General features: G+C 39.7%; 1 long non-coding RNA gene across 2 annotated transcripts in view; it reads left to right on the top strand.

Annotated features, from left to right (window-relative positions):
• LOC145526429 (uncharacterized) overlaps positions 1 to 12,049 on the top strand; it is a 231,902-nt gene that overhangs the window by 104,934 nt on the left and 114,919 nt on the right. The window contains exon 5 of one of the 2 annotated variants that reach the window (XR_014068889.1): positions 974 to 1,071. The exons of the other annotated variant lie outside the window; for it this stretch is intronic. This is a non-coding gene — a long non-coding RNA (uncharacterized LOC145526429). The remainder of the gene's footprint in view (positions 1 to 973; positions 1,072 to 12,049) is intronic. 2 annotated transcript variants of the gene reach the window in all.

The following is a 12,049-nucleotide window of genomic DNA, read 5'->3' as shown; positions in this document are numbered from 1 at the left end:
AGTCCATGAGGTCACAAAGAGTCGGATACTACTGAGTGACTAATTCTTTCATTTTCACCTATGTGCAAGGTTGCCAAAAAGTTCTTCGGAGAGGAGAAATCTCCATTTTGTTTGCTCTGTGATGTGAATGTGGGTGGGACACCCACTCTGTGAAGCCATGCATGTGTCATGTGAGTTGTAAGTGGGAAGTAGATGAGGACTCAATGAAGGAATTGCATTTTAAGTCTGGGTCAGACTGAGGAACAAGAATATCGAATGATGAATCTAGAGTCCATGATATAGAGGAGGTTACAAGATTATCTCCTGAGTGTTCTTAGAAATAGCAATAAGAAATTTGGACTTCCACAAGTCATGGAATTTTATATGTGTATGGTTGCAAATATTTTTCTCAGTCTATGACTTGTCTTCTCCTTATTATATGTGTTTTTCAAGGGAGGGCACATGTTCAAAGCCATCTACCTAGATATCCATGGACAAGGGGCTCTAGCTAACATCTTGTTTACATTTTTTTCTCACACACCTTTAGTTAGGGATCTGGAATATATCATTTGGTTATAAGTATGAGCTTTCTAGACATAGATGGGGAATTCTGAGGAAAGAGAATTGGTTTGCTTACAGGGACCACCCAGGCAAGTTAGTCACACCAGTATCCATCTCTGGCTATGTCATGCACAAATGACATCTTTATCTCCTGCCAAGCAATATGCAGAGAGAAAGGCCACACACTTGAAGATTCTCAGAAGTACTACCTGTGCAAATTCTGGGCTCTCAATCCCTGAGAAGCCCACTTGTCTTGAGTTTAGAGCTTAACTTTTTGGTGAATTTTTATACCAACTTTACTGAATTCAGTCAAGAAGAGAAGTGCACAAACCTATGATATATGATTCTAACTATACCCAAGTAGTGATTTAGTTTACAGTTTTTCTTTGAGACGTAGCTTCTCTTTAAAGTACACATTTATTCATTTATTCAGGTCTCTGGGCAGGTGATTGCCAAGGCCAAGGCCTCTGCAGGGAAGAACATTACTGGAAGAAGAAAAAAAATCTGAAGAGTTTTGGAAACACTTGTTAGGTATGCAGAGTGTGGGTTTTCTGAATGAAAAATTGCAATGTCACGCCAACAAACTAGCAGTAGAAAGCACTTCTGTGCCTGTAATTGGAGGATGGTGGACTGGAGGGATTCAGGAGCAGTCTAAATGTGCATCGGTCAGTTGCTATAGAAGGAGACTCAGAGGAACTCCACATGTTCAGTAAAAGCGCCCCACAAAAATCACGCTCGGTTCCTAGTCATGAGACCTGATCCTAGCCCCAAATTTACTTTCATTACATTTGGTCATCGGGAAACTCACTTTAACACTAACAGTTCTGTCAAGGCAGCTTTGGCTTGCTATGCATGCAAATACCTGGCTAAATTGCTCAGCAAATCCATCACTATTCAGAATGGGTAGGAACACTCCTGAGGAAGAAGGGAGAGTAGAATCAATGTAGCTCTCCCTGGTGAGTCAACAAAATCAAGAGTCAGAAACAGCCTTTTAAGAGAAAGCACAGGTGGGAAGGAGAGCACTCTGGAGTTAGAGAGCAGGGCTTGTTACCCAGAAGACAACCCTGGCTCCATTTCAGGGCTCCGTGTCTCCAGCACCCACCTCCTCTCATCTCCGCATCCTCACCCCAAAGGTCTCAACTGCATTTCCGCTTGTTTAATAATGCAAATGACTGTCATTTTCTGAAAGCAGTCCTGTTTTTATTTTTCACTTCCAGCAACCTTTCTGCCCTCATCACTGTGCATGCATTGGTCAGGGCACCAATTGAGATGGTAACCCAAGTGCGCTGTGAATTCAGATTGCACTGCAGGACCCGGTAGCCTCCTCTCTGTATGTTTGAATCCCACCTGTTACTTAAGGTGCATTTATTCCAGGTAGACTCCTCTGAATACCTCACCTCACAGGAATTGTGCCTGTCTGATTTCTTAGAGAATAAATAATGGTACCTTTCTTAAGACACATCTTAAATTGCCTTATGTTATGGTTATCATTTTATGTGTCTATATACTTGTCATCTCAGGATATATGTTCTTTCTTATTAATTACAACCTTCATAGAGGCATCAAACCTTGTCTTAAAAAAAAAAAAAAAAAAAACTCCACCTGCATAATGCTGTGCAGTTCCAAAGCCACGTCCCTTTGGCCTCCTTGAGGTCAGTTTTAATCCCCTTAAAAATCCCATCAGGAAATGTGCTGTGTTTACCCAACCCAATGAAAAATTCCAAGAAGTCTTTTGGAAAAGCAAAATATAAAACATAAAATCATAATGTGTCCATGGAGAAGCTCAGACATACACTTATAAATCTTCCAGGACTTCCAACGTGAAAGAATGTTTAATCTGTTTCACTCCAAAAGCTCTCAATCACTTCAGTATTGTTCACAGGAAAAGAAAAGCCTGTGAGGTTTGTAAAGTTGGCTTTTGCAATATTCAATTTTTCAGGCTCCATGTAAAAATGTCCCAGAGTTGATTCAAAGTTACTTTTACAGGGCAGAGACTGGAAAATCAGTTAGGAGTTTACATGTGTTAGTTCATTAAAGAACCTGGCAGGCCTCCCTATAGAAAAGACCAAAAAAAAAATCCTAGCATCAGAATCTTGAGAACTTTCCTGCAGGAGTTCTTTGCAAAGAAGTCATTATATTTTATAAAGCTTTAGAGTACCATAATTGCCCTGGTCTACCTGGGAATGAAAGGTTTTGCCAAAGTGTCTTTTGGAATAGCTTTAAAATCTCATTTCTAAGTTGAGTTTATTGGCTCTGCATTGGGAACATTTTGTTTTGGGGGGACAAAGGTGCCATCTGCTTGCACTTGAATTTGTTCTGACCTGAGCTGTTAATGACATCCCTTCCTGAGAATATGTGAAGACCATGATTTATCACGATTAGCTATGCAGGTGACTGATTTTAGTTCAAATACTGTATTAGCAACCTGTGTACAAGCAAAGAAAGCCCTGGGTTGTTCATTTAATTCCAAACAAAGGGAAGATGCATTTAATGAATTCACTTGGCCACACCAATGAAACTTTTACTAAATGGGCACAGCTTCTTCTGTGTTTAGGTAGAAGCCATTTCAAGCCCTAGGAAGGTTGAACTCTTGGAGGAAAGAGAAGAACATACTGTGCTGTGGAAGAGAGATCAGGAGCCAAGTCTCCTGAAGAATTCTTGTCTGTAATTGCAGAAGCTAATAACTCAGGTCAGACACCCATGGCAATTATTTCAGCCCAGTTCCTACAGGAATTTGGTGCCCTCTGACCTTTATTCATACCCAAATCCTATACTATTCACCACCCAGGCTATACTCACCCAATTCCCTGACAAATTTCATATGTCAGAGTTGGGTAGATCTTTAAGAAAAAAAAAAAGACAGTGATCATCATAATTTTTAGCATTTGCTGTTATCAGGAACTCCACCAAGCGTATTACATGAATTCTTTCATTTAACCTCGTGGCAGCTACTGTAGTCCACCACCCAGATGACCGAGCTGCCAGAACTTGGTGTTGGTTACTGATGACCCTCCAGAAACTGATCTCAGACGACGTGAGCTGCCTCACCAAGAAGCAACCCTCAACCGATAACTGTGGTAATGGGGGAGAGGTAACAAAAGCCAGCCCCATTGCTTTGAAGAGGGCAGCTCTGAAAGGACAACCAGATTCACATATCCTTACAGAATCAGTACTCTGTGGTCACAGTGTACATTTCAACTTGTCCCTCTGCCCGTTCTTGTTTCCCCTCCCTACCAAAGTGTTGTTCCTGAAAGCATTCCCCAATAATACTAGCACATGTGAATATGAGAATCTTAACATCTATATCCTGGGTTACCTAACCTACCACAGTTGAAAGCAGAAATAATCCACATGAACAGATTCTAGAATGAAATGCTGATGCTGGATTACGAACAGAACAGTAGGGTAGCCATGAGGACTCTGTCGTTGGTGATGGGCAGAGTCGTGAAATCCCCTGGCATGTCAATGCAGTCATTGTGAAGCACGCTTGAAAGGAATGCGCTGGTGGGAGCAGTGTCTCACATACTCAAAAGTTTCACAGGAAGGAGTAATTATAAGGACTTTGGATCTAGAGAGCTGTTGGTGGGAACCACAAATATGAGGAAAGAGAAAAACAGCTAAAGACGAAAAGGAGGAGCATAAAAGCCAGAAGACTTTCTTGGCAATGTGTTAAGATGCTCTCCTCTTCTACAACCTGAGGGCAGAAAGAGCAAAGGATCAGGCATGGGACTTAAAATTAAGAATAGCCCAGCTCCCAAAAGTAAAGGAAGACCAGGTAGAAGTCCCTAACATTACATTCCTGCCCCATCCAAAACAGTAAACCAAAGCCTGTATCCCATCATGGAAGGAGTAACAAAGATTAACCGTTTCTCTCTTTCTATCATTTAAAAACATAGAAGGTGCTGTCCACAAGCCGGAGAGCTTTCACCAGTAACTAAACTGGCTGGTACCTTGATCTTGGAATTCCCAGCCTCCAGAAATAAATGTCTGTTGTGTAAGCCACTCAGTCTGTGGCATTTTGTTACAGCAGTCTAAGCTAGAACAGAGCATATGATCTCACAAAGGATATTTTTCTAATTGTTAGTATCTATGTGTAAAGGCTTGCTAACTATTAAAAACAAAAATAGATAGGGCTCTTGGTAATAATGTTTCTTCACAGCATAGTTTTTTGGAACCATTTTAACTGAAAAGTGTGCACACACACACACACACAATGGGTCTTGTTTTGGAACTTCCAGGGCCTCCAGTCACCATCTCTATAGAGCACAGTCTGTAGAGTCTAAAGCACTCAAGTCCTGTTTTCTGTGAAATGCATTCTTCTTTGCTTTAAGCTCAGAAACACCATCCTCCCTTCTCCCATGCTGCTAAGTCGCTTCAGTCGTGTCCAACTCTGTGCGACCCCATAGACGGCAGCTCACCAGGCTCCGCTGTCCCTAGGATTCTCCAGGCAAGAATACTGGAGTGGGTTGCCATTTCCTTCTCCAGTACATGAAAGGGTAAAGTGAAAGTGAAGTCGCTCAGTCGTGTCCGACTCTTAGTGACCCCATGGACTGTAGCCTACTAGGCTCCTCCATCCATGGGATTTTCCAGGCAAGAGTACTGGAGTGGGGTGCCATTGCCTTCTCCTCTCCCATAGTTCCACTCTTAATTACTGCTCCTTCTACCAACCACTATGCTCCCTGTGTTATTTTTCTGGCTAGTGCTTTCAGTAGCCACCCAGGAAACGGCCATGTCAGGGCCTTATTTATTGCCCATGTATTAATTTCTTCCCCACCCTTGGTTGCTCTATGGTGGTTATACATTTTGATTCTTTTGAAGTAACCTTCATCACTGCTCCTGCACTGGAGGCAGTAGTTTCTGAGGCAGTGGAGACTGTTTTGAACTGGCCAGAGACTCTGGCAGAAGCTGTTATGGGAAACTTAACAACTCCCTAGTGACCCAGCTGATAAAGAATCTGCCTGCAATGCAGGAGACCGGGAAAGATCCCCTGGAGAAGGGAATGACTACCCACTCCAGTATTCTGGCCTGGAGAATTGCATGTACTGTATAGTCCATGGGGTCGCAAAGAGTCAGACACGAATGAGTGACTGTCACTTCATTTCTGGGGGTAGGCTAATCAGAGCTCGAAGCTTGGCTTCACCTTTTTGAGAGTGTTTGGCTTTGAACAAGTCATCTTTATGAACCTCAGTAAATCCTTCTGTGAACCGATAATAATAAAATAATAATGCCTACTTGATAGGGCATTTGTGAGGGTTAAGTGTGTTGACCTATAAAGAACTTAGTACAGTCCCTGACACTGGGTATGCAGTCAACAGGGGTTAGCTTTTGCTAAGATTATCATGGATAACACGCTGGTCCTTCTAAATAGATATACCTTTTCCCTGTTAAATATTATGAAAGTTATTTTCCTTTCCTTCTTGCTACTGTTACCAGCACTGCAATGAACACCTCTGAGTGTATGTTTCTACTTATACTTATCCAATTATTTCCTTTTATGCATTCTTAGAACTAGACTTTCTGAATCAAAGAACATGAAGTTCTCGCTCTCTCTCAAGATACATATATATATATATATATATATATATATATATACACACAATATATTAAATCATTACCAGAGTCTAAGAGGAATATATTATCTAGCTAAGTATACATTCAAAATATTGAAAATCTGTAGAAAATTGATTGTTAACTGGAAATTGACCTAAATATGGAAAAATCTAAAGCTTGATAGAAAATGTTGGTGGTCTCAGAAGGAAGCTTATTAGCTCCAGCCTGGAAGATGTGCTGTCTCTGTGGCTTCTAAGCCTGACTCTGGTCACAGGAGACAGCTCGCTCTCAGCCAGACTGACCTTTAGGAAGAGAAACCCTGTGTCCCACTGTGCAATATAGAGATAAATGAGGTCATAGTATTTGGCAAAACTAAAGGAGGAAAGAGAGGAAGCAGCAGGAACTATGGCTAGTGTGGCTTAACGCAAGACTAGGAATGTATTCTAGGTTCCCCTTTTAATTTACAGTGTTACACTTCTTAGTTTCTCTGGGCTAAGATCTGTCACAGAACTTTCTTTCCTGTGTTTACTCATCCCTTAACATGGGCTGTCTGATAATTGTTTATTCTGTAAGTCGTGTCTGACTCTTCGCAACCCCATGGACTGTAGCCTGCCAGGCTCCTCTGTCCATGGGATTTCCCAGGGATGATTACTAGAGTGGATTGCCATTTCCTTCTCCAGGGCATTTTGCTGACCCAGAAATCAAACCCATGTCTCCTGCATTGGCAGACGGGTTCTTAAACACTGAGCGACCAGGGAGGCCCCAATTCAATGATTACCTGCATTCTTTTTTTTTTTTTTAATGTTTTACATTGCTCTAATGGAGATATGGGTTTGTTAGCATAGGTAATTGTCTGATTGAAGGCTGACAGACATGAAGGAGGGACCTAAAGACTGATATCCTAATAGGGCCCAAATTCTAGAGGCTAATGGTCACAACTAAGAACTAAAGAGCCTCTTGATGAAAGTGAAAGAAGACAGTGAAAAAGTTGGCTTAAAACTCAACATTCAGAAAACTAAGATCAGAGCATCTGGTCCCATCACTTCATGGCAAATAGATGGGGAAACAATGGAAAGAGTGAGAGGCTTTATTTTTATGGACTCCAAAATCACCGCAGATGGTGACTGCAGCCATGAAATTAAAAGGCGCTTGCTCCTTGGAAGAAAAGCTATGACCAACCTAGACAGCATCTTAAAAAGCAGAGACATCACTTTGCCAACAAAGATCTGTCTAGTCAAAGCTATGGTTTTTCCAGTAGTCATGTATGGATGTGAGAGTTGGACTATAAAGAAAGCTGAGTGCCAAAGAATTGATGCTTTTGAACTGTGGTGTTGGAGAAGACTCTTGAGAGTCCCTTGGACAGCAAGGAGATCAAACCAGTTAGTCCTAAAGGAAATTAGTCCTGAATATTCATTGGAAGGACTGATGCTGAAGCTGAAACTCCAATCCTTTGGCCACCTGATGCAAAGAACTGACTCATTTGAAAAGACCCTGATGTTGGGAAAGATTGAAGGCAGAAGGAAAAGGGGACGACAGAGGATGAGATGGTTGGATGGCATCACAAACACGATTGACATGAGTTTGAGTAGGCTCCAGGATGGACAGGGAAGCCTGGCATGCTTCAGTCCATGCTGTCACAAAGAGTCAGACATGACTGAGCAACTGAACTGAATGATCACAAGATGGTGAGAGCTCCAAGAAAGAAAACTCCTAGGAAAGATGTCTCTGAGTTAATACTCTCCTACTATACAATATGAATCCTTACATAGATTAAAGAGATTAGACTAAAAATGATGGTATGGTAGTGAAGAGCATTTTCTCCTCGTTCTTACAGAAGCCATATTCAGAAGGTCCATTCTGGAACTAGACTAAAGATATCAACAAATGACCTGGCTGGTCTAACCAGTACAAATAATAACAACCACACTCAAATAAGATTTAATAATGCCGACACTGTACTGAGAACTTTAGAAATATAAACTTCTCAATCCTGAGGATAATCCTATAAAATGAATAAGATTATAATTCACATTTCAAAGTTGCAGATACTTAAAGCACAGAAAGAAGTCACCCAGTTGGTAAGTGATGAAGCAGTTCTAACTCTACACTTTTATACAGGGCACCATCATCTCAGTAAAGCCTTATTAAAAGGTTTTATTAGTCTGGCTGGTCTTCCAACAACCACCCATATGTCCTTGAAATGGAGTCCTGGCACTAGTAATAACAAATATCTGTGACCACCAACTAAATTCTGTGCCTTGTAGACTTTGTTTTACAACTTCCCTGCCAAACAGGTCCTCAGTCCTTTCATCTATCAAATGTTTTTATTTACATTTGGTAGATGAAGAGACCAATGCTCAGAAAAATTAAGCTCCTTGTTCAAGGTTATGCTGCCAGTGAAGGGCAGGGCTGTCTTCATCACCTAAGTCTTTTTATCCTCAAAGCTCAAGGCATTAGGTGTAAAATAGATAGCTAATGGGAAGTTGCCATATAGCGTATAGTGCAAGGAGCTCAGCCTGGCAGTCTATGACAACCTAGAGAGATGGGAAGGGGTGGGAGGTGAGAGAGAGGTTCAAGAGAGAGGGGACATGTGTGTATCTATGGCTGATTCATGTTGTTGTATGGCAGGAACCAACACAACACTGTAAAGCAATTATCCTCCAATAAAAAATAAATAAATTTTAATAGAAACCTCCAGGTATTAACTACCCCCCTATACTGTTTTAGACAGAAATGTTGGGAAAAGCACACCCTGGGAGTTAATAGATGTGGGGTAAATGGGAGCCTAGCTCTCCTGCCCCATTTTAAAGTAAGTGCTATCACGACCAAGGTCAGCAGCATTGCCCACACCCCTCCCCTACCCCCCCAATTCTTGAGTCAGGCAGTGACTTGCCTGCAAATAGCTGTCAAGGTGGGCTATGGGTAAGATAGACACACTGGAAAACGTTACTCTCATTCTTGGCTCTCTCCACCAGAGCACAAAGAGCTAATTAAAGCATTATTAGTTATTATTCAAATTATGGCTTGAGTTCTGGTTTATTTACCTTTCTGCTTAAAACTTATTCCTTGAAGGCTGTATTCATGTCTCAAAGATTGGCTGAAAGATAGTAACTGTTTTTCTTCTTGGCATGAATCTAAACACACTTTTGCAGCATGCTTAAATTTTCAAGAAAATGCTATAGTGAATAAGTTATCTACCTCTGAATAAGTTCAAAAACGGCACCATGACACCAGTTGCTGCGTATGAAATCTGCCTTTAAAAATGGCACGTCAGTTTATCATGTATCACTATGAGCAGATGTTCAGTCTGTGAAAGAATGTGTATTTTTAAATTTCCTCATTTGTGTCACTCTCCTGTCCCCATTATCCATCTGGTCCCTTTCTATGAATCCCCTGGAAGCCATAGGGCATATTTTGGGACATGCAGTTGGGATCATTAGATTGATAACTTTTCAAGGCAAAAGATAATTTTCTTTAGTAAAATGATGTAACTTAAAGAGTGATGTTTCCCTGAAAACATAACCAGATGAAGGGCAAAGCAGTGGAATGTAGGAGTCGGTTGTTCTCCACAGGTGCCTGAGAATCCCACGGGCTGGGCTGCATCCTGCCAGCAGCTCTATCACATGTCAGATGTGCAGTGAGGGTGTGTCAGACTGGGGTTTCCAAAATCAATAGCTTATTACAAACTGTCTCATCTTAATTAATGAAGACAGATTAGTATGTGCTTCAGATCTCAATACTGAGTCACCACGGACATCAACACTGGGTAATATTTTTTCTTAGTTTTAAGAATGATGATGTTTTAAAGTCATAGAATGAATGTGTATAACCTTGTACAATTTAAAAATTAAGGAAGGCAACTGTTATTGTTGACATTTTAATACTCTTATTCTGTCATTAATGAATTATGAAGAAGGAAATCTAAATGCTGGAATTGTATGGATGCTTTGAAAATAGCTGGGATGTCTTCTCCCCAGGAAAAGACAAGAAAAACGGGATATCAGGGTGGGACACAGGATTTGAGCATGTTCTGGAAAGGAGTGGTCTTGAGTGGGGGCATGCTTTCTATATTCATCAGTAATTGAAAACAAATTGGATTTATTTTTGATATGGAGGATACTGAAGGATTCCTTACAGAGAAATTGAACCAAGGGATTCAATTCAACATATATTCATCATGGATGTTCTGGGTTTATAAGAACCCCTCATCCACACTCTCCCTTCTCCCCCACCATAAATTGCCGCAAAGCTGAGGCTAAAGATCGTTTCTAATTGAAGGATTAAAAATACCTACTATTTAATAAGAGACTATTTTGTAAAAGATGCTTAAAATATATTCTTTTTAATCTTCACAATAATCCTATAGAGTAGATTTTTAAACCCCATCATGTGAAAGGTGAGGTCAGAGAAGTTCAGTAACTTGCTAAATAACACCCTCTAGAAGTGATGGATTCAGACATAGGCCTTCTTATTCCACACCATGATCCCAAAACTGTGTGCTTCTACGTATACCACATACACACACACACACACACATGCACAAACAATACCAGAAAAACAATGATATTATTCAGACCAAGTGCTCCAGAGCTGTAGAAAAGGAAAGATGAATTCCAAATAAAGATAAATCCTGGATTGTGTCACTTGACTTTTTCAAAGTACAATTTTTAGACTGTAAATTTTGACAATTTTGAGAAAATAAACTCCAAATAGCAATGGGTAAAACTACTGTATTGCAATAAATTTATTGTGACCAGACAGAAATGTATTCAGAAACAAACTGAATAAATTCCCTTTAGACAGTTCCAGGATACTGATCTTATTTGGTGAAAGAATATTCATTTACTTACTATCATTAAAGACAAATGTTACATTTTACTTAGTGTCCACAGGTCACATTTTCTACTAGATTTCAGAATTTTGGTGGTAAAGCAGGAATTATTGTAGCTACTCATTTATGATATGTTATAAGCATGCAAAAGAGTATGATCCCATTTTATGGTTGAGGACTAATTAAAGGGACCACCAGCCAGGTTGAGGAATAGACTAACTTTCGTTTGGTTTAAAATAGCAGGTTATAAAAATAAACATGAGTGTAAAGGTAAATGACATATAGAATAGTACCTAGCACATACTATGGACTTTACAAATATTTGATGAAAATTGATCGAAAGGCAAATGTTGTATCTCAATCTATTGCTGTGTGGTATGTGGCACACGTTTTTCTTCCAGTTTTATTGAGATGTAATTGGTATATAGCACTGTATGTTTAAGATGTACAGCCTCGCATTTGACGTACATACATCACAAAGTGATTACCACAGTAAGTATAATGAACATCCATCAACTCACATAGGTACACAACAAAAGAAAAAGAAAAAATTTTCCTTGTGATGAGAACTCAAAATTTACTCTCATAACAACTTTCACATATAACATACAGCAGTGTTAATTATATTAACCATGTACATTATATCTAAGCACTTATTTATCTTATAATTGGACATTTGTTTTGAAACACTTTTAAGTCTCTAAAGTTCATTGTGTGTAAGCAAAATTTAATTATCTTGGGATTTTATTTAAAAACAAATATGATCTACAAAGAAGTTCCTATAAAATGTGCAGAAGAAAAAATTCACAATTATTCTTATAACTTTGTTCCATTTTACAGTAGATTTGAATACCCTCCCAAAAAAAGTCCTTTAAGAAGGACTTTAAGAAGTCCTTTAAGAGAAGCCAAGTAGTCCTTTAAGAGAAGCCATTATTGTCTGTTTACTAGGAGAGTTTATATGGCAGGAATTAATGCAGCCCTATTTTCAAGATGCTTTTCATAATATTTATTTTACAAAATTATGATAGAAAAGAATCCTCATTCTAATCCTGTGTTGTAAAATTGAATGGACTATTAATTGTTTAAAATTTTTCATGTGAACAATAATCTTAAACTGAATGTAACAGG

This window comes from Giraffa tippelskirchi, chromosome 2 (assembly GCF_054371585.1).
Source record: "Giraffa tippelskirchi isolate mGirTip1 chromosome 2, T2T-mGirTip1v1.2.pri, whole genome shotgun sequence".
Taxonomy (NCBI): Eukaryota; Metazoa; Chordata; class Mammalia; order Artiodactyla; family Giraffidae; genus Giraffa; species Giraffa tippelskirchi.
The sequence above is the reverse complement of the archived record's forward strand: the minus strand, read 5'-3'. Positions and strand labels throughout refer to the sequence as shown.